The sequence below is a fragment of the Dermacentor variabilis genome, chromosome 9 (genome assembly GCF_050947875.1).
Source record: "Dermacentor variabilis isolate Ectoservices chromosome 9, ASM5094787v1, whole genome shotgun sequence".
In the NCBI taxonomy this organism is placed as follows: Eukaryota; Metazoa; Arthropoda; class Arachnida; order Ixodida; family Ixodidae; genus Dermacentor; species Dermacentor variabilis.
The window spans coordinates 39,559,919-39,581,806 of NC_134576.1; the positions used below are offsets into that span (position 1 = coordinate 39,559,919).

The 21,888-nt window shown below is 46.8% G+C and overlaps 1 pseudogene; it reads left to right on the plus strand.

The window, feature by feature from the left end:
* Nucleotides 1–20,910, plus strand: part of LOC142558307 (uncharacterized) — a 35,781-nt pseudogene extending 14,871 nt beyond the window's left edge.
* The last annotated feature ends 978 nt before the right edge of the window (nt 20,911–21,888 follow it).

Here is a 21,888-nt window from a genome sequence, read left to right on the forward strand (position 1 = left end):
GTCTAGGCCACAAAGTTATGTTTTCTTGGAACGACGGAATTATCTTTCGTGCAGTAGGTGGCGAGTGGCTTCATCCCCTTGGTGTTTGTGCTGTGAGTGTTTTGTTGGCTGGGAAAGTGTTTGTGTCGGAATTCCTTGTTCTTTCTCGTTGCTCGCACGATGTTATTCTTGGTACCGATTTTCTTGAACAGTGCGGCGCTTCCATGGACTGTGGTTGTGGCAAAATATAATTGAACAAGTTATTTATATCAGCACAGTCCGAAGAAATGTCGGGTGGTGAGGACAGGGACACAGACACACTCAGTGTTCTTGAAGAAGTGAGTGCACCATCGTGTTGCCTGACGCCCGTTCGTGTTTCGACAACTACTGCTGATGCTGATTGTGTTGACCTTGCAGTTAGGCCTCTCCGCATAAACTGTGCTAAAAAAGATATACTTGTGCCCTACTCTGTCGCGTGCATGACGAAAGGAGTCGCCACATTGTGGGCGCGGAACTGTTCCGCCACGCCGGTTGTCCTTCCTCGCGGTATGAAAATCGCTCTCTTCGATAAAACCGCATGTAGCTCAATAGCAGCACTAACTACGGACGTCTCCACAGCTTGCTCTCCTTGCGATAATCGCCATTCTGAAGAGCTAATGCTTGGCATGATCGGCAAGGCTCTCGGTACATCGGAATGGCAAGCACTAGTACAGGTCCTTGCCAGGCATGAGGCTGCATTCGACTTCACGCATGGAGATGCACCCCTTCATTTACCGTCGTCCCGCGCTCGTCACAGAATAGATACCGGCTCAGCACACCCCATCCGCCAAAAGCCCTACCGAGTGTCATCGTCCGAGCGCAAAGTTATTGCAGAGCGAGTCAAGGAGATGATGAACAAAGGAGTCGTTCAAGAGTCGTGTAGTCAATGAGCAGCCCCAGTAATCCTGGTCCAAAAAAAAAGATGGCTCCTGGGGATTCAGAGTGGATTAGAGACATCTAAAGGCAGTGACGAAGAAGGATGTCTATCCGCTACCACGAATCGATGACGTCATTGATTGCTTACACGCTGCTTCTTTCTTCTCAACGCTTGATTTGCGATCGGGGTATTGACAAATACCTATGGACCCTGCCGACAAGGAAAAGACTGCTTCCGTGACTCCAGATGGCCTATTCGAAATTAATGTTATGCCTTTTGGCCTTTGCAATGCTCCTGCTACCTTTGAAAGATTCATGAACACAGTACTACGTGGTCTAAAGTGGGAGATATGTATGTGTTACCTCGGTGATGTTGTAATCTTTGGCCGCACGCTTGAAGAACATAACGAACGCCTCAGCCTCGTTCTCGACTGCATTGAGAAAGCTGGACTGGTTCTAAACTCAAAAAAGTGTCGGTTCGGCGAACGTCAAACACTGGTCCTGGGACACTTAGTCGACAAGGATGTCGTCAGACCCGATCCTTGTAAGATTGAAGCGGTGAGCTCCCTCAAACCACCGCAGTCAGCACGACAACTCCGCTCATTCATTGGCCTATGTTCGTATTTTTTGTCGTTTTGTTCCCCTGTTTGCCGACATCGTTTACCCATTGAGAAGTAATTTGCGACAAAAATGCATCCTTCAATTAGACACCAGAGTGTGACGCATCATTCTCTCAAATGAAGTTTATACTAACGTCAGCACCTCTCTTGCGTCACTTCGATCCATCTTGCCCGACTGAAGTTCACACTGATGCTAGTGGAATAGGGATAGGAGTGATGCTTCAGCAACGTCACAGTGGCGCAGAACATGTCGCATATGCCAGCCATTGCCTGAGCAAATCTGAGCGAAATTATACGGTTACGGAACAGAAATGCCTGGCAGCCGTTATCGCCATACAAAAGTTTCGGTGTTATCTTTACGGTAGACCATTCAAGATTATCACCGACCATCATTCTTTATGCTGGCTGGTCGGTTCGCGTGATCCCTCTGGTCGCCTAGCATGTTGGGCGCTGCGCCTCCAGGAATACGACTTTGTGGTGTCCTATAAGAGTGGCCGTCGTCACGCTGACGCACGCAGACTGCCTCTCTCGGATTCCTCTTGCGACTACCGACTGCGATGCTGAGAATTTTGACGACTGTCTCGCTGCTGTTACTTCTGCGTTCCTTGACGCGGCAGACTTTCAGCGAGAACAAGGGAATGATGATACCCTTGATCCGCTTTTTGTCGCCGCCCGTACTTCTAAAGGCAGCGGTCGCTTTACTGTCCGTGATAAATTGCTCTACAAAACTGATTACTCCGGGCATGGAGCACGTTTCCTGCTTGTTCTCCCCGAGAGTCTCCGGTCCGACGTTCTACGCGCCATGCATGACGATGTGACATCCGGCCATTTCGACTTCGTACGAACGCTGCACCGCACGCAGGAGCGCTTTTACTGGCCCAAGATGTACGAAACAACCAAGCGCTATGTCGCTAGTTGTGAAACGCGCCAACGTCACAAGCGACCGACCAGCGCAGCCCCAGGTCCCCTTCGGCCATTGACACTGCCCAGTACGCCGTTCGAGCAAGTGGGCATTGACCTTTTCGGTCCATTCCCGTTAACTAACAACAAGAACCGTTGGATAATTGTCTGCATAGACCATCTTACACGGTAAGCAGAAGCTGCAGCCATACCGTGTTCCAGCGCTGCTTGCGTGGCAGTCTTCCTGTTGCGTTCCGTGGTCCTTCGTCATGGCCCACCACGTATCATCATCAGCGACTGTGGTCGCCAGTTCACGGCTGATGCCACTAAAGAGTTACTTCGTTTGTGCACTTCACAGCTCCGTCATTCTACGTCATTTCATCCACAGACCAATGGCCTCGTTGAAAGGACAAACAGAACGCTGACCAACATGCTTGCCATGTACGTCTCAACTCCAATCACAAGAACTGGGATGACGTGCTTCCGTTCATCACTTACGCATACAACATGGCGAAACACGAAACCACGAACTATTGCCCATTCCATCTCCTATATGCAAGGTTACCGAGAAGCCCTCTGGACACTTTCTTACCCTTCGTACTGCACAGTGACGATTCTGTATCGAAGACATTGTGTCTAGTCGAAGAAGCCCGTCGAATAGCTCGTCTTCGTACTCTGGCCTCGCAGAGTCGCTCGAAAGAGTGATACGACGACCGTCACGTAGAAATATCATTGGAAAAAGTGATTTGGTCCTTCTCTGGACACCGCAACGCAAGCGTTGATTGTGCCACAAGTTCTTGTCACAATATTCAGGCCCATTTGTAGTTGTGGGCCGCCTGAGCGAACTAACTTACGTCATAGCTCGCCTCCTGTGCAATGGTCGGCGATCAAGCAGAACTCAGCTGACGCATATTGCTCGCCTGAAGCCTTTTTACCCTGCTTGTCCATCCTGACTCGCCCCACGGGCTTCGTCTGCTTTCAGGGAAATGTAAGGGATACGAAAGACGTGGGCAAGAAGAGGGAAGACGAAGAGAACGAGGAGTTTGAGAGGCCGGGCTGCGCTACGATCCCATCGTCGATCTCCTGTAATAAAACCATTTCTTCACAATTCTTCGTAACAATATATATATATATATATATATATATATATATATATATATATATATATATATATATATATATACATATATATATATATATCTGTCCAGTAGGAAGTTCCTGCAGTCATTTGTCTCGGCCACTTCCCCAGGTCTCATTTCTTTTGCTTTATTGCAATTGTTTATATCAATTATGCTACTGCAACTGATCTGTTCGAGTTCACCTTATTCTTATTACTTTTGTCTTTGTTTTAAGGTTCATCTTGCTTTCACGCCCCCCAATCGGGATTTTCTTTGTTTTATTAACTATCTCTGTGACCCTAGTCAGATGTGCCATGCTCTTCCAATGCGAACGTTTGATTTGAGGTAATGGTATTTCATCTGGTTCAGCTGTCCTGTTATTAAGACATTTCCTTCTGTTTTCTTTTTCATGCGGCTGTTTAGCCCGACAGTGTTTTAAGGCGGGCTTTACTAAAAATTATCTCAAGTACGTACATCATGCAAATGATTTCACTAAAATAGCACACTAGGTTTCTAGCATTCACGCGAAATGGCGCCACTAGCACGAAAGTGTGTAAGGCGGGCTCCATGCAAATATCAACCCAGATGAAAAGGAAGAGATATACTCGGCCACCACGACCGCATTTTGATTAGGGCTTCATAATCATGACGTGCCTTTGCCACGTAAAATCCCATCATTTTATTAGAAACAGCTATCATGAGCAGAAGCAGGTTCGAGATAACGCGCTTGATAATGGAAGCTAGAAACACCAACATTTTGTGACGCATGCGTCAGTAACCCTTGAATTTTATTGTTTACTAAAGAGCTATATTGTTTTTGTTGGCGTTGAACGTATACTTGTCATATCAAATGCCGTGTGGGTCGAGCTTTTACATGTGTCGTGTGACATTTTCATGGTATACATAGCGACGAGAGCTGGAAACAAATTTGTTGTTGAATGTTAGTGCTGTGCGTGTGTAGGATGTGCATTTCTATTGTCCCTGTCTTTCAGCTTACGCTACAATAAACTAGAAGATGCCATACCAACAAGGCCATACGGGCACCCTCATCCCCCAAGAGCTTTTCGCGTGTTCGTAGGTCGCCGAATTGACGTCACGAAAACAGAACGCTAGTTTCCTAGCATCTGTACGAGTTGGCGCCATGTAGCGATTCTCTGGCACAATGACACCTAAGCGCACAGCCACAGGTTACATGAGGTTCCAGTTAGGCTGATTAACGAACTGTGACCAAATAGTAAAGAAACTCTGTTGAAAGCAGTAGAAGAATTTTACAAGATAGGCGAATAACAGACTGTTGGCAAGAAAATAGAGCAAGTTTAGTTTATAAAGGTAAGGGGCAAAAAGAGAGATTTCAGCCATATAGAACATTCACCATTACATCGATAATATGCAGGTTAGCAGTGTTGGCGATTAAGTCAGTACTGGTGGCATGTGCAGGACATAATGGGAGGCTCGGATAACTTCAGAATGGCTTCAAAATCTGTAGACGTATTTATGATAACTTATCTCTAGTTCTTACTAAATGTATCGAAATACCCAGAAAAGAAAGGAGGTTATTACATTTGGCTTTTTTAGACATTACCCTAACGTACGATAACATAGACCGCATAATTTTGTGAGATCTTCTGGAAGAGGAGCGCTTAGGCAACGACTCTTATACCGATTTTAGTGAGCTTTACCTAGAAAATACGGTTCGCGTTGAATGGGAAGGGATGAGCAGCGAGGAGAAAGTTGTCATCACCAAGGGACGGAGACTGCGGTGTCTTATCCGCGGTGCTGTTTATGATGTACATGGTAACTATGCGAAGGGCGCTGGAAAGAATCAAAATCGGTTTTAATCTGTCGTACAAACAGGCGGCACAATAGTAGAACAGCAACTTTCAGGTTTCTTTCATGCGGACGACATTGTATTGGTAACTAAAAAGCAAAGTGATGTGGAATATCTGGCTGATATCTGAGGACAGGAATGCGGGAATTAGGTGTGAAATTCATCACTAGAAAAGCAGGTGTTCTGGCATTCATTGAAAACAGTGAACAGGCAATGTAATTACAGGGTCAGGAAATGCCTCTGGCAAAGGAATATAAACACTGTGGTAATATTAATAAAGGAAGGCAACAGATATATGGAAACACAGCAAAACACACTAACAACAAAGTGAAAGAGAAATGCGGCCATAATGACGCACAGAGAGCCTTAGGGATGAGGTGATAGTTGGGAGGTGCTCCGGGGTATGTGGAAAGGTGTAATGGGTCCAGGTGTAATGGATCCATTTCGAAATGAGCTTGTTTTCTTGAAATCCGCAGTCCAACCAGGACTCGATGGCAACAAAAGGCCAGTGGGACGTCTCGCATTGGGCGCAATAAGATTGGGGTCTGGCAGGAATTAAATGGTAGCTGGCCCATGCCGTCGTCCGACTAATCCATGCAGAGGACGTTGTTGAAGGGAGCGACTTGTTCTCATCGAGAACGAGGAATATGGGATTTATTTACAATATCTACATGAAGGGCGGAGAGCGTTACATTTCATCAGTCTAGCATGACTGAAAGACAATACACACCTGAACAGCCGTAAACGGCAGCTTAAAACACTCTGTCCTCCCTAGATCCCTAGGTGAGGGAAAACTGCCGTTCAACCTTCGTTCAATGGGAGAGTCATCGTAATTGACCCGCCTTTGGGGGGAGGGTTCACACACTTACTTCGGCGCTTTGGTTTCAATGAACATACGGAGGTGAGAGGGTTCTTGTAGACAGCGGTTTTGACCCGAGCAGGCGCTTCTTGATCCCAGAGCTCACCTCGCGGTCAGTGGCCGCCGCGTCTGTCCATTGACAGTGACGACTTCTGGGGTCCGTGAGATCGGACAAGAAAACACCCTGTTCCAGGAGTTCTCTTGCTCCAAGCAAACCGTGAAGGCGATGGCGAATCAACTAACAACACTCGGCCCGCCGAAAGTGGCTAGTCATGCCGGCGCCGTTGGGCTGTTGAGGTGGCGCATTGTTGCCTTTACAAAGCCAGTCGTCGCAGCGGGTTGGCAAGGGTTCGGAGGTCGCTTCTCCGAAGATTGCCAGCCCAGACCGTAACAGCGCTCACGGGTAGACTAGGAATGAAGCTGTGCTGGGTAATATGGGTTGGACAAGTTTTGAAGGGAGTCACAGTAAAAGTGATTATGAAGAACGACTGAGGAATATGGAAGAGAGTAAATAGGCTGGAAGGGTGTTCAGATATCTACTCAGGAAAAAAATTATTCACAGTGGAGGAAAGGAACTAGGAAGCTTACCACCAAGTACGCGACTGGTAATGTATCATGACAGCAAAGAACCTCAAGCGTCAGAGAGGCTGAGACAATGTGATGGATGGCGGCAACGGAAAGGAAATATGTTATGAGCAAACCATTTGAGAGGAAAAAATGAAATCAGGAGTGAAACAATTTCTCACAACCCAAAGGGAAGCTCTTTTCGAAGCAAGATCAGGACGCCATAGAACACGCACCTATAAACCGAGATGCATCAAGGAAGAAGAAGCATGTGCTTGTGGCAGTAAAGCTAGGGAAACGATGGAGCGTGTTTTATTAGAATGTAAACATGTCCGCAATCGAGATTAGTAAGAGGCGATTGGAGGTTCCGTCGAAAATAGTAGGAAGACCGCGAACAATATTGGTGAAAAGAAAGAAAGTTTCCAATAGTGGTTCACAAAGTTTGATTTGAAATTTGTGTATTTGTGTGTGTTTAAGACAAGTAATACATTAGGCAAAATACGATCAAGAGCTCGGTGGAGCAGTCCACCGCCCCATTTCAAAGGGACGCTCGGAGCATCCAGTCATCCAACCATCCATCTATCCATTCATCCAATACCATCCTTCGATCTATCCACCGATGCAACTATCCATCCATCCAACCAACCATACATTATACATCCGCGCAACCATCTATTCATCCATCCAACCATTCTTCCATCTTTGCATCCATCCATCCATCCATGCGGAACCATATATCCAACCATCCATCTATCCATCCGTCCGTCCGTCCGTCCATCCATCCATCCATCCATCCATCCATCCATCCATCCATCCATCCATCCATCCATCCATTCATCCATCTATCCGTTCATTCATCCACCCATCGGTGCAATCAACCATCTATTACACCTTCCATTCAACCACCCATCCAACCATACATCCGTCCATCCGTCCATGCAACCTTCCATCAATCCATCCATCAATCGATCCATTTATCCAGACATCCAACCAACGATGCAACCATATATCCGTCTATCCAACCTACCATGCCGCCATCCATCCATCCATGCATCCATCCACCCATCCATCAATTCCACCATCCACCCATCCATCCATCTATCCATCCATCCGTCCATGCACCCATCTATCCATGCATCCATTTAGCCATTAATTAATTGATTCCCACCCGTCCGTGCACCCATCCATCTATCCATCCATCCATCTAGCCATTAGTTTATTGATTCATTCATCCATCCATCCATTCCTCCATCCATCCATCCATCCATCCATCCATCCATCCATCCATCCATCCATCCATCCATCCATCCATCCATCCATCCATCCATCCATCCATCCATCCATATTAGCTTTGTTGTTTGAAGGCCTGCGGTACCGACGCAGGTTCACTGTAAGGTTTTTCGTTCGTGTCGACTTAGCATATGACGCCTGCTTCCCTCGGCAGCAGTCAGTGGTTACTAGTAACACGTTACCGGTAAGTTACTTTTTTCAGTACGATGTAACTTTAAGTAGGTACATTGAAGATAGAGCAACTTGCAACTGTAACACTGTTACTTTACTACACATTAACTGTAAAAGGAAACACGGTTACAGCTATTTTCTTTGTATAATAACCTATTCAGCAGCAAGACTCATTAAAGGCTGACGTTTCCTAAAAGTTTTCCTTCGTCTTGAGTCGAGCAGAAACAAGAAAAAAAGTGTACCAAGACCAACTTCCGCATAGCACGAAGACGAGGCGGCTTGTGCGGCTATGTTACCGCGCCGCTAGCTGGATGGATGGATGTTATGAGCGTCCCCTTTGGAATGGGGCTGTGGATGGCGCCACCGAGCTCTTGCTATTACACTGCTTAATGTCCTACCTACGTTAAAAAAGAACAGGAAGAAAAGGAAAAAAACACGATGAATTCCCATAACCGAATTTTCTGATCCCCTATAGTGAACTTTGTTTCGGTACGTCTCCCGTATTTTGACGTTTTCCTACTTCTCTTCCACCAATCTTCCAGCCGACTCTTACTAGTCTCTACTGCGGACATGTTTTCTTTCCCCCTGCTCTACCCAAGGGTTTCAAGGAGGCCACTGGTGGATAAATCGACTGCTGGACAGATATCTTCACATTCTAATAAAAGATGCTCCATCGTTTCCCTAGCTTTACCGCAGCATGCCCATGCGTCTTCTCCCTTATTATATTTCGCTTTATAGGTGCTTGTTATAAGGCATCCAGATCTCACTCCGTAAAGTAATGAGCTTCCCTTTGAGTTCTAATCAATTGTTTCTTTCCTGATTTCGTTTCTTCCTCTTAAGTCACTACTCACGGCTGGTTTCTTTTCGATTGCCACTACCCATGAGATTATTTCAGCCTCTCTGACTTTTCGCTTGACATTCTCTGTTGCTGTGTTGCTCGCACTACAGGTGCGCCACAACAACTAGGTAAGCTTCCTAGTTCTTTTCCTCCACTGTGAATCAATGTTTTTTTCTGTACAAACACTTCAACGCTCTCCCAGCCCATTTACTTTCTTCCTATTCCTCAGTCGTTCTTCCTAATCAGCTTTACTGTGACCTTCCCTGACCTCAAAACATGTCCAGCCTATATCACCCTGCACAGCATCATTTGTAGTCTTCCCGGGAGCGCCAAAGGCGAGGCGTCTCACAGATTTTTGGTTGCCATCGACTCCTGATTGCATCCCTGATTTGAAGGAAACAACCGCGTTTCTTAAAGGAAGTCCTGGAAGCGCTACACTTTTCCACATACCGCTGTGCACCTCGTACCTATTTATTTATTTATTTATTCAGAATACCCCTAAAGGCCCTCTCACAGGAGGGTATTACATGGGGGGGGGGGTGCAGTAACGCATACAGATGTAATAAGTGAGTAATAAGTTGAAAAAAAAACGGGAACTGATAAAATAGAATAACAAGAAATAATAATACCAAGCCAATAAGATTATCGTAGCAGTAAAAATAATCAGAAGTATACAAAAAGAGAATACGAATCTCAAGCACACAAATATGGAGGGTAATCTGGGTCATAGAAAGCACTCGGACCATTAATGTATAACAAATCAGAAAAGAATACAACACGTGAACTCAAAAGGAAAAAGCAAAACACCGCAATAGAAATAGGAACAATAACCATAAAAATATGCATGTTACATAGAGGACAAGAACATCTTTTAACATCATTCATAGTGGAAAAATGGGGGGGACATGACACAAGAAAGGTTTACACAGTGTCATGAATGATTAGAAGTTTCTGGAATTCATTTATGTCGATGATGGTTGCGATGAGTGATGGCAAGCTATTCCACTCGGTTATGGTGCGCGGTATGAACGATCTGGCATAAGTTAGTGTGCGACACGTGAAGCGTTCGATTTTAAAAGGGTGATCACGGCGGCGAAAGATGGCAGGGGGTGGCCTAAAGAAGTCCTTGCGAAGTGATGCATGATGGTAGAGCTGATGAAGAAGCGATAAGCGAGCGATTTTACGGCGACATGATAACACATGCAGTTCAGCACGATTCTTCAATGAAGTGACGTTGGTGTGACGTGAGTAATCCGAAAAAATAAAATGTACAGCACGGTTTTGCAGGGCTTCGATGTTTTTAATAGTGTAGTCTTGATCGGGGATCCCTAATGGCTGAGGCATATTCTATTTTAGGACGGATTAAAGTGATATAAGCCAGTTTACGCTAGTGCGATCGGGTGTGTTTCAAGTTACGTTTAAGAAACCCAAGTGAGCGGTTTGCTGAAGCAAGGGTTACGTTAATATGGTAATGCCAGGACAGGTCAGACTGAAAGTTAGCTTCAAGATATTTGTACGTGTTCATTAGTTCCACTGAAGTATTATTTAGCAAGTATGACGTTGGAATGCGAGAAGCTTTTTTAGTGAAAGACATCAACTTAGCTTTTGAAGGATTTAGTGTCATTAGCCACGGTGTGCACCACGAAGGAGTCAAGGTCTGATTGCAGAGATTGGCGGTCAGCTTCAGAAGAGATGTTGCGGTAAATACCACAATTGTCAGCGAATAGCCTAAGTAGATTTCACGGAGTAGAGTAAGTCATTTATATAAATTAGGAAAAGGAATGGACCGAGCACACTTCCTTGAGGAACCCCGGATGAGACTTGGACGAAAGGAGAGTCAAAGGTATTGACCGACGTGAACTGTTGTCTACCAGAGCGGAAGGCTTGCACGCATGCCAGAACAAATGGGTGAATATTAAGTTGTCTAAGTTTTAGTTAGAGCCGGTGGTGAGGAACTCGATCGCACGCTTTTGAGAAGTCAGTGAATATGGCGTCTATTTGGATGCCGACGTCCAATGATGAGGATTGGCGTCTATTTGGATGCCGACGTCCAATGATGAGTGTAAATCCTGAGTAAATCCTGCAAGTTGTGGTTCGCATGAGAAGCCCTTGCGAAAACGATTATGGTATTTGAAGATGATATCGTGTTCCTCTAAATGTGTAATTACTTGTGAGTGTATAATGTGTTCGAAGAGCTTACAGATGGTACTAGTTAAAGATATAGGTGTGTAGTTAAGTGGGGAGAGCAATCCCCTGATTTAAATATGGGCACTACTTTTGCTATTAGCCAGTCCTGAGAAATGGTGCCTGACGATAATGATAGAGAGAAGATGGCTGCCAAGCAACGATAGATACCAGGAGAAATATGTTTAAGGATGTTGTTGAAGCCATTAAGATCAGATGGAGATGAAGTTTTAAATTTTCCAAGTAGAGATAAAATACCAGCTTCGTCAATTAATATTTGAGTCATATTAATACCGGAAACATCATCAATGTTAGGGCATGCAGTAATATCCTCAAGAGTAAAAACTGTTGAGAATGAATCATTTATAACGTAGCTCATTCGGAATCAGTAACAGGAAAACCATCGGTATTAGCAAGAGTTACATTTGAGTGGTTGCTGGGATTTATTGTGCGCCAAAAGCGCCGAGGGTTATTTATTAGCAAAGATGACAAATCACGACTGAAAAAGAGACGACGAGTAGTTTTTAAAAGCTGTTGATATTCCTTGTCACACTTTTTATAGCGACACCATGAAGCCGATAATCTGTTTTTGTCTGCCATTCTGAAAAGTCATTTGTTTTTACTATTAAGTCGACATAATTGCTGATTCAAACATGGAAAAATGTTGCTTGTTTTGATGGTCATAACTGGAATGTATTTGTCAATTAAGTTTGAAAGAGTATTTTTAAAAAGGTTCCAGTTGTCTTCTATGGAACGTGAGAAGTGGGCATCTAAAGATGTTCCGTGAAACAGGATAATTCGATACATATTGCATCAAAATTGGCTCGCTTATAACACCTTATACACTGTCCAGCAACTCTCTTTCTCTTAAGTGAACAAGTTAAGCTTCCAGTAATTATGTCATCATCCGAAAGACCGTCGAGATGGGCTATGTCAGTAAACAGGACAGGACGAGAAGTTAAAATTAGGTCAAGAATGTTTGCGCACGTGCTCAAGCAACGTCTAGGTTTTTCGATAAGCTGGCACGACGAAAACTCAAGGCAAGAATCAAGAAATTCCTGTGCCTGAGTATCGTTGGCTGAAACAGATAGTGTAGGCCATTGAATACTGGGATAGTTGAAGGCTGAAGTCTTTGAAGATTATATAAACCACATTTCGAATGCTCCCGCATATTTCCACAACAACGCGATGAAATGCACTTTCGAAGGTCGCATTCATGTCCGGGGGGCGATAAAAACACAAAGAATGAGATGAGTGAAACCAAGCCTCAGGGACTCAAACACGCTTTCAAGAAATGAGTTAACAAGGATAGGTATAGCAATGAAATCTTTACAAATTCCAATAAGCACACCGCCACCTCTGCGATCCTTTCTATCGCAGCGAAAAAAGTTAAAATCTACTTGACTGACAAAAATATTATTATCGGAAACAGTATCGTTCAGCCACGTTTCAGTTAGTGCGATTATAGAAGGCGAACTTGAGTCGCTAATCGAAGATAATTCAACCCTTTTAGAAAGAACACGTATGATATAAGTGTAGAAGAAAGAGACCTTTCCGGCTGAACGAGATGGGGTGGTTACAGGTGCTTGACGCGTAGTAAGGGCACGTCACGTCGGTGGGGCGATTGCTGAGCGCGCGTCGGTGCGTGGTACACACACCGCGCAATTAGAGCTTGTGTCCCAAATGTAAGTGTCGTTATTTAGGCACAGCCTGTCAAAAATAAGACGCGCACGATCACCTTCCTTCCTTAGTGTTTTTGAGAACTGCAATAACTTCCTGCGTTTGTCCCGCGCAGCCTCAGGATAGTCACGCGCGACACTGAAGGGCGTATTGTTTAGTTTGAAGCCTTTGCTTGGAATGGTTTTGACTTGTTAAAAAGTTTAGTGATGATGGGACGCTTTTTATCTAAGGAGAAGCGACCTATGCGGTGAGCCCTGGCTAGTGGCAAAATCGAAAAGTCAAATCGGTTCATGCACAAGTCACGCACAAGGCGTTCAGACGATTCTCTTATTTCAAATTGTTCCCCGTCGTCAAGTCCATAGAATATTACGTTTGAGCTTCGGGAACTATTTTCACAGTCGTCAATTTTGGCTTGAAGGTCTGAGAGGCCCTGTTTATTTGCGGGGTTTCAGTCCGTTGACGCAACCAACTGGACTTTACATTCAAGCTCATGAACTCATTGTAAGCTCATTGTATCCCCATAACGCTCTGCCTTTCATTATGGCTGCATTTCTCTTCCCCGTTACTCTTATTGTGTCTTTTCTGTGTTTCCATATATCTATCGCCTTCGTTTATCCTTATACCAAGGTATTTATATTCTTTTACCGGAGGTATTTCCGGGCCCTTTATTGCCACTGTCTGTTCACTGTTTTTATTCTTTTATATACCATGACACCTGATTTTCTAACGCTATATTTCAAACCTATAGTCTCGCCTTCCTGTCCACATGTATTAGCCAGCTGTTGCAAGTCACTTCGCTTCTTAGCTAGCGACACAGTATCGTCTGCATAAAATAAACCTGGAAGCTGCTGCTCTACTACTGCACCCGCCTGTTTGTATGAGAGACGAAACCCGATATTACTTACTTCTAGCGCGCTCTCCATCGTCACCGTGTGCGTCATAAACAGCAGTTGGCATAAAGCGCACCCCTGCCTTAGTCCCTCGTTGGTACCAACTTTTTTCTCGCTCCTGGTCCCTTCCCATTCAAGGCAAACAGTATTTTATAGGTAAATCTCTCTTGAAATCTGTAGGCAATCGTCGCCTAAGCCTACCCTTCCAGAATATCCCACAAAATGGTGGGGTCTACGTTGTCATACGATCCTATAATGCTTAAAAGACCACATATAACGGTCTGCTTTCTGCTCTTGATATTTCAATACACGGAGTAAGAACAAATAAGTTGTCATCTAAACGCCTGCCTATTCTGAAGCCATTCTGAAGTTCACCCAAAATGACATTATTCTCTGCCCATGCTGGGACACGCTTGCAGCTTTAATTTGCTTGCCTGCATTGCTAAACTGTATTTTACCGATGCAATGGTCAGTGGTCTATGCTAGTGAATTCTATCTGTCTCCCTCTTACCTTTATAAGTTAAATTCATTCTACTTTGTCGCCAACTGTCTGGTATTCATCTATTTTTTGAAGTTTTTTTCTTTGCTTTCACCAGAGCAGCCTTACTTTTTGGTCCGACTAGTTCAATAACCAGCCTAGCGGGAAACTCGTCTGTCCCTGTGGCTCTACGCTTACGAATTTTCTCTTCAGCTTTCTTCCAGTTCAGATTTGTCAGCACCGGCTCCTTTTCTATCTGGTTCTCTTTCACGTTCTTTCTTTCTTCAAATACAACCTCGCCATTGCCTTTAAAAGATTCGGCTGTTATTTTTCGGATATAATTTAATGCCGCTTCCCCTTCCAGTTTGTTTCCACCTTCGTCTAGGATATGTTCTATTTTGGTTGACTTCCTGCCTATAATTTTACGTGGTTCCAAAATATTGTAGGTGCGGCCTTCTTTTTTTCGCGTATTTCTGACAACCACCGTTCACTTTCACCTTTTATCTTTCCTTGTACCAGTATTTGAACCATATATTTTTTTCTCCCGGTATATTTCCAATTTACTGGCTTCTTCATCCTGCGGCAGCTGCGCTTTCCTTTGCCAACCTTCGCTCTCGGGATGCTTTCTGTCGTTCAGCGAACACTTCCAGTATCTTCGCTAGCAGTGGCAGCGCCGCACTCCGCCTGGCGGCATCTGTGCGCAAGCGGAGAAACGCAACCCAAGAAAAGCGCCACAGGTAACCACACCTCCCCCTTGCAACCACCCTAGCCATCTGTCTAGACACATAGCAACCGTTGCATTGGCCTTCCTACCGCGAATGTTTTTCGGTCGTGAAGATGACAGCTGAAAACATTACGATGTTGTGGTGCACTTGTAGAAAAGAGTACTCTGCTAGAAAGACACCATCGTCAAATCTGCGAAAGCATCTGGAGGCAAGTTTCGTATTTATAAGCATCGGGATTCTGTTCCCGCACTGCTATTTCATTGTATATACAAAGGGGTTGTTCGCCTAGCCGCACTAGTTCTTAGTTACCAGGGCTAGGCTGAAACAAGTTGGTGCTAGCGAAACTAGCAAGCAAGCGCTTCTCGACGTCGTCTTCTTTTCACGAGCACCATGCCCACTGCCCTATGCTTTCAGTACAATCACTCCCTAGCGAAAAGTAGCCATCCTGGCAACCTAAGGACAGAATACGTGGGTGTCATGGCACTGCTTCAGCCGGGAGACGTGAACACTTTCATGGCCGCGACAACGCTGGTCGGAAGACGCTTCCATTGGCTCGACGAGGTAGTTTTCGCAAATGTTCGTTTTAGTACCCGATAAGCGCCATGGTACTGGGAGAGTGGCTTGGAGGAAAAGCCTGGAGGAGTAGAGGGAGCCCACAACCAGACCAGCGAGCCAGGAGCAAAGCACATAGCCGTAATGGATGGATCGTGGCGATGCTTTTGGCGCCCCTGGCCCTTGGATGTGAACGAACGAGCGAGCTGGCGACATTCTTGGGCGTATGCAGCTGCTCTAGAAACAGTCGTGGACTCGGAAGCATCTGGCCGGTAAGGTATAATCGTGTCCATAGTGCTTGAAGGTTCGTGTCCGTAAAGGAGAAAAAAAGGAGGAGAACCCAGCGCTGTTTTACGCGGCAGTATTGTAAGCGTAGGTGACGAGGGGGGGGGGGGGCAGAATCCGATCCAAATTTGAATGGGCAGATGAAACATACATGGCATACATGTCACCAAGGATGCGATTAAGACGCTATGCCGTGGTAGTGCGCTGAATGATCCTACGCTCCTTTAGCAATGCTTAAATGACGTCGGAGAGAAAAATGCGACCGCGGTCGCTCAGTAATTCTCGAAGTGCTCCATGGCGTAAAGTCAGGTTTTGAAGGATAAAAGTGGCGACGTCTTTTGCTCTGTCAGATACTAGGGCTGAAGTTTCAGCGTACCGCGTGAGCTGGCCGATAGCAACAATAACCCAGCGGTTGTCGCTTGGAGTGTTGGGAACCGGACCGTATAAGTCACTGCCGACACTCGCGTGGGACATGCTAAAGGTTGCAAGGGACCGGCGGCAGTGTCGTCTTGAGTTGTTGGCACATAGGGAATGACCGGACATAATGGCGAAAGACACAGTTCATACCACGCCAGTAGCACCGAAACTGGAGGCGAGAGTGTCTTTAACAGCGTTGCCGCATAGTCGATCGTCGCGGAAAGTGGCGCAGATGTCGGAGCGGAGTTGGCGGGGAATAACAAGCAACCACTTGCGGCAGCGCTGTTTTAGATTTGGCGGTCCAGCATGTTATCCCGAATGACGAAGTGCGCGGATTGACGACGGAGCGCCCGAGATATCTGCGCTGGCGAATGGCTAGACAGGAAGCCTAAAAGCTTGGGTCTTTCCATGGGTCTTTGTTCTCCTATGAGGGCATGTCCGAAATATTGAGGACGAAGGCACCGCAGGTGCAAATAGACGAGTAGACAAGACCAGAAGGCAGAGGTGACCGGGATAGAGCGACTGCGCCTGAATGCTTGCGCCCTGGGCGATAAAGATTGAGGGCGTCGTGTTTTTGTAGGCGCTGTGCCCAAAGAGCGAGACAAAGTTGGATCTTTTAGGGAAGATAAGCAGCATAGCGCATGATGGTCGGTCACGATGTCAAATGGACGCCCTTAGACATCAGCACGAACGTTTCCGAAAGCCTAAATAATGGCCAGACATTCCTTTCAGCAACCGAGTAGTTCGCCTCGGGTTTGGTAAGGGTGGCATACGCGACGACGTACTCTTCGAAGCCATCCTTTACGTTGTTCAAGAACAGCGCCGAACCCCACACCACTACAGTCTTTGTGGATCTCAGTTGGAGCAGAGGGATCGAAGTGTCGCAGTACTGGAAGCGAGGTGAGAACGCGTCGCAGTTCTTAGAGTGCGTCGTCGCAGGCCGTGGGCCTGGCCGATATCTGACCGACCAGGTCAGAACTGTCAGTGAAAAGCTGCTTCAAGCGTACGATAATAGAAGCAATGTTACAGACGAAGCGTTGTAAATATCAGCATAGGCCGATGAAGCTGCGAAGCTCTGTCATGGTATCTGGCTTGGGGAACACGGATACGGCGCTAAGTTTCGTAGGCTCCGGGAAGTTACCGTCTTTTCAAACCACATGGTCGAGAATAGCAAGCTTGCGAGCGCCGAAGTGACATTTCTTCAAATTTAGTTGCAGTCCTGCAGTGGAGAGGCACGCAAAAACTTGCTCGAAACGGCTGACGAGTGACACGAAGTCAGTAGAAAAAACAGTCATCTGAATGACAGAGGCACGTGTTCCACTTCAGCCACCGAAGAACTGTGTCGATCATTCGTTCGAATGTGGCAGGCGCGTTGCAGAGGCCTAACGGTACGACGGTGAATTCATATACGCCATCCGGTGTTACAAAGGCTGTCTTTTGGCGATCGGCCTCTGCCATTGGCGCTTGCCAGTACCCAGAGGGCCGATCCAGCGAGGAAAAGAATTCCGCTCCCTGTGACTGTCCAAGGCATCGCCGACGCGCGGCAGAGGATATATACATAATTGCGCATTATTCGAATAAGGCGGCGATAGTCACACAGAACCTTACGGAGCCACCTTTCTTTTCTTTTAACGAGGACAACCGGAGATGCCCACAGACTGTTAGAGGGCTGGATGATGCCACGCTCCAGCATGTCGTCAACCCGCAGGTGGATAATCCGGCGTTCAGCGGCCGACAAACGATACGGACGCTGGCGCAATGGTGTTTGTTGGCCGGTGTCGATACGGTGAACTACTGCGGACACTCGGCCCAATGATGGTTGGTGAATGTCATATGTGGCACGAAAACGCTGGAGGAGCTTGATAATTTTTGTGTGCTGCGCAGGTGTAAGTTCTGCGTCGACAGCACGAGCGAATACGTCTAGGGGGGCATCGGTCGCGGCGGAAGGAGTGACGGCACAAATCGGAAGTAATGCCCTATCACCAAACATGGCAGCCTGAAAACCACGATCGAAAGCTTCGGAGATACCCAGGCACTCGCCACGGAGTAGGGATGATGGGCAGGCCGACGGATTGCACACGTAAAGGGCAGCAGAACCGTCGCAAAAAGTGAAAAGTGACGACAGCAAACGGGAGCAGAAAGTTCCGGCGGCGTGCACAAGTGGCCGACGGCAAAAACAGAACAGATGAGTTCGCAGGAGAGTTAGACGGCACAGGCACCAGAGCGGCGGACGAAGATGCGACGTCGATGTGAGAGGTGGCAACAACTTCAGAATAGGGGTCCTCAGGGTCGAAGAACGGCACTGATAACGTAACTTTGGCTCAAGCGCAGGCGACAAGAGCTTGATTGACTGATTGGAAATTCCATCCAAGGATAACGTCGTGCGAGGAGCGACATAGGACCACAAATTCGACATGATACATAACACTTTGAATGAGTACCCCGGTTGTGCACGGCGCTGAAGGCTGAATACGATGCGAGGTTGTCGCAGGCAGAGAAAGAGAGGTAAGGCGAGTGGTCACCTTGTACAAATTGCGGCAGAGCTTTTCACTAATAATTGAAACGGCGGCTCCAGTGTCACTGAGTGGGTGTACGCTGACGCCGTCTACGGACAGCTCAATTTCGTTCGCCGGGGAAGCATGAGGCCTTGAAATGTTCGACGTGAACGCAGTTCTTGCCTCTGGAACTGCAAGTGTTAGTTTTCCTTTTGGGCTGCAGGGCTGGGTCTGCGAACAATTGGGGATGGGTCGCCGATGGATGAATCGACGACGTGGGGAAGACATCCGGCATGGATCGAAGGGCTGGCGACTATAAGACCTGTTCAGAGGAAGATTAGATGGGTCATGAAGCGGAAGTCATGCAGGCCTGTAGCTTGAGGCACTGTCAGGTAAACGGAGGCTGTGACGGCGGCAGAGTCATGCAGCGTGGCCCGGAAAATGGCAGGAATAGCATATTGACCGGTTATCTGGTGCTCGCCACGGGCTGACGACCGGGGTTCCAGAGGTGGAGTAAGAGACAAGAATCGGACGTGAACGTGGCGGCGGCACATGGAAGGTGCCGGTGGCCCGGTAGGCGTCAGGATCCGGAGGAGCGGAAGGCCGGGCGTCAGCATCAGCGTAAGTTAACGGTCCAGTAACAGGCTGCGGAGGACGGGCAGGTGGCAGCGCCGCGGCGCGTCTGAGTGACGTGACGAAGCGAAGGAGCGAAGGAGGTTGTCGACAGCTTGGGTGTGCTCGTCGCCAGAGAGATTTGGCGTGCGACTTCCTGGCGGATGAACTGCTTTATCTTCGACGTTAAAGCAGAGATGTCCACAGCATCTCGGACGATATTCAACGGGTTTAGAGCCGCGGTGTCCTGCTGAGTAGCACCTGTTGAGGCACTCTGCTTGCTCAGCTCATCGTAGCGCTGACAGAGCTGGTCAATCTCGACAATCGTCCGAGGACTCTTCGCGGCGAGCATCTGGAAGGCTTGGTCATCGATGCCTTTCATGACATGCTTTATCTTGTCAGCTTCGTCCAAGAATGAGTTGACGTGCTTGCAGACCGAGAGAATGTCTTAACGTAACTGGCGAAGTTCTCGTTCTGGCGTTGAGCTCGACCACGCAAGCGCTGCTCATCACGAAGCCGGCGAACGGCGTGACGGCCGAGGACCTATGCCAAAGTTGCTGTGAAAGCCAACCAGGTGGTAAGGTCGGATTCATGATGGTGGAAACATAGGTTTGCCACGTCAGGCAAGTAAAAGGTCACATTAATGAGCTTGGCGCGGTCGTCCGACTTAGTATAGGCACTTACATGGACGCATTTGGCGAGCCACTCTTTCACGTCTTGGTCGTCTGTGCCGCTATATATAGAAGGATCGCGCTGCCGGAGGACGCCAGAGCAGACGTTGGCCCGGGGCATGGTATCAGCAGCCTAAGACGGTCTCGGGTAATCATTTTTAATAGCTGGTGGCAGCGTTCGACTTCGGAGTTCCAGGATGTGGAAGAGAAACCAAGCACCTAAACCAAATACCACAGGGGCATTCCCCTAGCAGCACTAGCCTTGGTTTGCAACAGTAGGCTGAAACAAGGTGCTAGCGAAACGGGCAAGCAACCGCTTTGCGTCGTCCTAGTCTTTTCACCAGCACCATGCCCACTGCTCAATGCCTTGAGCAGATATATAATAAATTATGAGGATAAAGTTGGAACGAGTGTGCTTAAGTTAAAATTTTGGTGCGCTCAGAAACAACCACCCTGTTCCCCTGAAGGCGTTCGACTGCAAGAAGAGGAAACTGAGCACGGTCCCACCGCGCGAGAGAAAAGGCACGCGGGCGGTAGATCGATGCAGACACTGGAGTCTTGTCTTGTAGCAACGAGTCGACCAAAGGCTCTGTCGCAAAGTCGCATACACAGGCTAATTGTGAACTTCGTGGTAGCAGACATGCAGCGTTCTTCGATGGTTCGAAATGTGCAGTTCCGGTGTTTGATGAATGCAATCGGCAGCGATGATGAATGGGAAGACGCTGGTAAATCAGATCGACATCGTCTACAGAAAGCAAAAAGCGTCCCTCATCACTACCTTGGAGAAGGCATCAACGGTCTCTTCAATAGCTGACTGGTGGACAGCCTCAAACAGGTGAGGCGCTTAGCGTAGGCTATAAATAAATAGCACGCGGCGCGAGACGTATATATAGATGTATAATTTAAGTAACTTTCTTTTCACGAGGTCCTAATTTTCGCGACCGTTGTGATTTGATAAGCATATTTTGCAGGCCACATCAGCAAATTATGTAAGTAGGATTAAGCTAACCATAACAACAAACAAATGAGATATTTACCGTCTCAACGGTAAACAGGTTAATAAGCATATGTGACATCTGGTGCACCGTGCTTAGTACTCTTGCATTTCTTAGAAAAAGATAGAAAGAAATACGCATTGGAATCCAAATGAATCAAGGCTCCAGTGGCAGATCTTACCTGACCATTGCTTATTAACGATACCTCAGCATTTTTGACGCTCCTATCTAATCATGGTGGATCTGAAATTATTCAGCAATGGTTTTTAACATTCCCAAATTACGTTTCAAAGCATTGCAGCTAGGATATTTGCGTACGTGTAATTATCGCGACAGCTGTCAACTTGTGGAGTTCCCTTTCTTATTTTTAACTGAATAGATTGTTGTCGCTCGTACTAAGATTAGCCGCTCTGTTTTTGTTCTTAATTTTCCATAGAAGTTTTCTGAGTGGGACAGATCACTTTATCGATGAACAGTCTCTGTAAAGAAGATCCGCAGTACTAGTGTGCCACTGGCCCCCAGGTCGTCACAGCTACGACGTGATCGCGACAGCGCTCGACGCTGTATTTGTGGAGTACAAGATCCTGCTCAAGATATGCGTCGTCATCACGAACAACGGTTCAAACTTTTGGAAGGCTTTAGGTGAATTAAAAGGCTGCTCCTGTTTTAATCTCATTATCTTCACAGAGGTTTTAATTTTTGGTATCTTAATCCTACCCAAAAGTGAACTAAGTTAAGCTGCAGTATAAACGTTGCACTTGATTGCAAGCGAATCCAGGAACCGGAGACGGAAGCGAAGAGCACCACTTATTTTTTTCAGTT